Source organism: Leptonychotes weddellii, chromosome 14 (genome assembly GCF_054177405.1).
Source record: "Leptonychotes weddellii isolate Sample4059 chromosome 14, ASM5417740v2, whole genome shotgun sequence".
In the NCBI taxonomy this organism is placed as follows: Eukaryota; Metazoa; Chordata; class Mammalia; order Carnivora; family Phocidae; genus Leptonychotes; species Leptonychotes weddellii.
This window is the reverse complement of record NC_138382.1, coordinates 36,225,346-36,229,808: the sequence shown is the minus strand read 5'-3', so window position 1 is coordinate 36,229,808 and position 4,463 is coordinate 36,225,346.

Here is a 4,463-nt window from a genome sequence, read left to right as displayed (position 1 = left end):
TAGTGCCCTTTGGTTTTAGTGTGAAGCTGACCCTTTGACATTTTTTGTTTATATTATGCATTCGTATGTAAATGTTTTTAAAATTGAATATCTTCTTGTGAGCTTTCTTTTGCTACTGAAGATGTTATTTTTTTAATTGAAATATAATTGACATATGATATCCTCTTCTAACATTTAAGGCTGGTTAATTGATGGTGAACTCCTCTAGCTTTTGCCTGTCTGAAAAACTTTCTCTCTCCCTCAGTTCTAAATAATAACTTTGCCAGGTAGAGTATTCTCAGTTGGGAGTTTTTTTCTTTCAGCAGGTTGCAGGTGAGAAGACAATGACACAGTATATTCAATGTTTTTGCTAAAAAAAAAATCTGATAGTCTTATCAGGGTTCCCTTGTATGTAACAGGTTGTGGGGGTTTTTTTTCTTACTACTTTTAATAGTCTCCTTATCTTTAAATTTTGACATATTTATAATGGGTCTTGGTGTGGGTCTCTTAAGATAATCAGATCCAGGAAACCCCAAGAATTATCTGGTTCCTTCCTTCCTTCCCCAGGTTAGATTTCTTAAAATAAGTTTTCTTCTCCTTTTTCTCTCTGCTCCTTCTGCATCCTCTTTGAAGCAAATATTGGTCCATTTGCTGTCGTCCTGTAAACTATCTTCAGGCAGTTATTTCATTCTTTTTGCTCCTGTGATTGGATGAGTTCCACTGCCTATTTTTGAGATGCCTGGTCCTTCTGCTTCAGAACCCCTGTATTATATTTATCAGCTTTAGTTACCGTGTTTTTCAGCTTTCACTTCTATTTGGTATTTTCTATCTCTTTTTGAAGTTTCTCACAATGTTGATCTATCTTTATTCATCCATGCTGGATTTCTAAAAGCTTTTTTAAAGAGTAGCAAGATTTGAAGTGTTACAAGTTAGAGGGTACTGCTTGATCTCACAATCCTGCTGGTATTTTCGTATTGGTGATAGTGTTGGGATGTGCTTCAAGCTATGGATGCCCTCCAAACCTCCACATTCCACTCTTGTGAGAATGAAAATGGTAATGGTTTCTGACAAGAAAATCCTTTTGGAATAGTGTCATGCAAATATATGTTCTTTCATGTGCCTACTTCTTTGAAGTCTATGGAAACCATGCTGATGTCTAAGACCACTTTCTCAGCTCTAACAATCTGGCTTCATGTAATAATTCAACTTTCTTTTTCACCTGTCTTGGGTGGGGAATGTGTTCCATTCAAGCATGTGTGAAGGATAAATGTGGCTGGAAAACAGGTGCCAGATCATGAGTAATCTAGTATGCTCTATGAGGAGTTTGGATTTTATTATGAATGCCACCTTGTTTGACTTTTAAAAGATTATATATTTAGCAGCATAGTATCAAGCAGTGACAAGAGTGGGCAAAGAGAATCTACTGGAGAAATGGTGCTGATAGAAATGAAGGCAATGGAGAGACCTCATAGATTCTATGAAAATTTGATTCACATGGCTTCAGTAGTGCTTGGATATCACAGATGAGAGATGAGGAAGAAGCTGACACATTTATAAATGGACTAAACTAGGTAGTAGGAAAACAGAAATAAGAGGGTGAATTGGGTAAGAAATTGTTTCAAACATGTTTAGTATTATTTGTGAAATATCCCATTAGATATTTTCATTCAGCAGTTGGATGTAGATCTGGCACTTAAAAGGGTAGTGTAACCTAAGAGGAGGGAAAGCATGAGATGCACAGGATAGAACCTTCGGGAACACTAATTGGCAGAAACAGGAGGGGGAAAAAAGATAATCTAATGAGTAGAAAAAGAAAGTATATTCACGGAGAGTAACAAAGGAGTTTCCAGAAAGAAGGAAGGATCGGGGTAGCAACAAACAAGAAAAGGTAAACATTATCTGGTACCCAAGGGAACTTGAGTGACAGGCAGTTACTGGCACCTTGTGAAGGGCAGTTTCAGTGTGTCAATGGGCAATTAAGTCAAATCAGCAGTGAGTAATTTCCAGTTGTGGTCAAAGAACATCAGCAAAATGACAAACTAGGTAGCCCTAAGTTCCCATTCCCCCACGGAAACATCAAAAAACAACCAGAAATTGGCTGAACTAACCCTATAGAGGTAAAAGCCTACAACAACAAAGCAAACACCCAAATAAAAATTTACCTTTAAGAAAGTAGGAAATTTGGGGGCATTTTCATTCATCCTTCCCCACCCTCTCCTCAGCATGGCACAGTCTCAGCCTCGAGGCAGCAGCAGTCCATTTCCCTCCCTCAATCCATAGGGAGCACAGAAAATTCTATCTGCAATGTTCTAACCTATCAGGGAATCACCTAAAAGAATGGTCTCTGTCTCAACTAAGATCTCAAGTGGGGGAAGCAGCCACTGCTTGTGAAAGCTGAAGGAGGACTATAGACCTGCAGACACCTGGAGCAAGAGATTCCAGATAAAGACATAAAATAGACCACCGAAGGCCCTGAGACCTTGGGGTGAGATGCCCTAGGAAATTAAGACATTAGAAAGCAAGCAGACATATGTACAGGGAAATTGAGAAAACTACATGCAAGGCCCAGGCAAGACATATGCTCACAGAAAAGACCTGAGCGTATCCTAAGCTTTCATTGCAGACTGATGCCCAGGCTCAGAGCACACCCAGCTAATCAGTGGAGGAGTGCCCAGGCACAGAGTATATACAAAAACTGGGAGAGATGTTTTTTTCAACTGTTATTTAAGAAGGAAAATTCACAAATATTGGGAAATTGGAAAATACGAGATGCAGAGAACACAGTGCTCAGAGAAAAAAAATATATATTTATAAATACTTACATTAAAAGACTTCAAAAAACAACCTAACTTCCAGTGTTAAAGAACTAAAACAATAAGAGCAAACTAAAGCTGGTAAAAGAAAGGAAATAATAAAGACAATAATATCTATAAATAAACAGAAAAATCAATGAAACCAGAAGTTGGTTCTTCCAGAAGATCTACAAAATGGACCAACTTTTAGCTACACTAAGAAAAAAACCAGAAAACTCAAATTATTAAAATCTGAAATAAAAGTGGTAATACATCAATACTATGAACAATAGTACACCAACAAATTGAATAACAGAGATATAATAGACAATTTCCTAGAAACACACAACCCATCAAGACCAGATTGTAAGGAAGTAGAAATACGCATAGACCTATAACTAATAGGGAGTTTCAATCAGTAGGAATAGCCCTGGCCCAAATGTCCTTACTGGTGAATTCTACCTACTATTTAAAGAAGAATTTATGCCTAAATTTATTCCTCCTAAAAATTGAAAGGGAGGGAATACTAACAATCCCTAACTCATTCTGTGAGGGCAGGATTACTCTGATACCAAAGCCAGAGGAAGACAGTACCAGAAAACTAAAGACCAATATCCCTTTTAATTATTGATGCAGAAATTCATGTGGTGAAAAGATACGATTTTTTTTTTTTAAATTAAGATTTGTTTTGTGGCCTAAGATGAAAAAAAAAAAATGTGTATTCTGCTCTGGTTGGGTAGAGTTTTGTGTATAGGTCTCTTAGGTCCAACTGGACTATAGTCTTGTTAAATTATTTATTGCTCTTTTGGTTGTCCTATCCATTATTGAAAGTGGGGTATTTTAGTGTCCAATTATTACTGTAGAACTGTCTATTTCTGTCTTCAGATGTTGGTGTTTGATTCATGCGTTTTGGAGGTTTGGTGCTTATGCATATACGTTAATAGTTGTTATATCTTGGCCTTTTATCAATACATTTTCTTATTAGGATAGCCACCGCAGCTCTCTTTTGGTTACAATTTTGCATGGAATATCTTTTTCCATACTTTTACTTTCAGTGTCGCTTGTGGAGAGGTTAAAAAAAAAATCAAAATCTAAGCTTTTAAGCTAATATCTGCCTTTTAAGTGGGGAGTTTTTTTCCCTTTTAAATTAATGATAAGGAAGGACTAACTTTTTCCACTTTGGAATGTCTTATGGCTTCCTTCCCCACTTCATTCTCTCCCTTACTGCAGACTCAACAAAATACTAGCAAATGAAATATAGTGGCATATTAAAAGGATTACAAACCTTCAGGTAGGGTTTATTCTTGTAATATAAGGATGGTTCAACATATGATAATTAACCATGATAATATACCATATTACCAGAATAAAAGGAAAAAAAAACACATGATCTCAACTGATGCAGAAAAAGTCTTTGCTGAAATTCAAAATCCTTTTGTGATAAAAACTCAACAAACTAGTAATAAAAAGAAACTACCTCAAAATAATAAACACCATTTATGAAAAATCCACAGCTAAAAAAACCCCATAGCTATCATAGTCAGTAGTGAAGACTGAACACTTTCCCCTAAGATGAATGCAATGTTTACCACTTCCATTCAACATACAATTGGAAGTTCAGAGCAATTAGGCAAGAAAAAGAAAGAAAAGCCACCCAAATTAGAAATGAAGTGATAATTATCTCTGTTATAG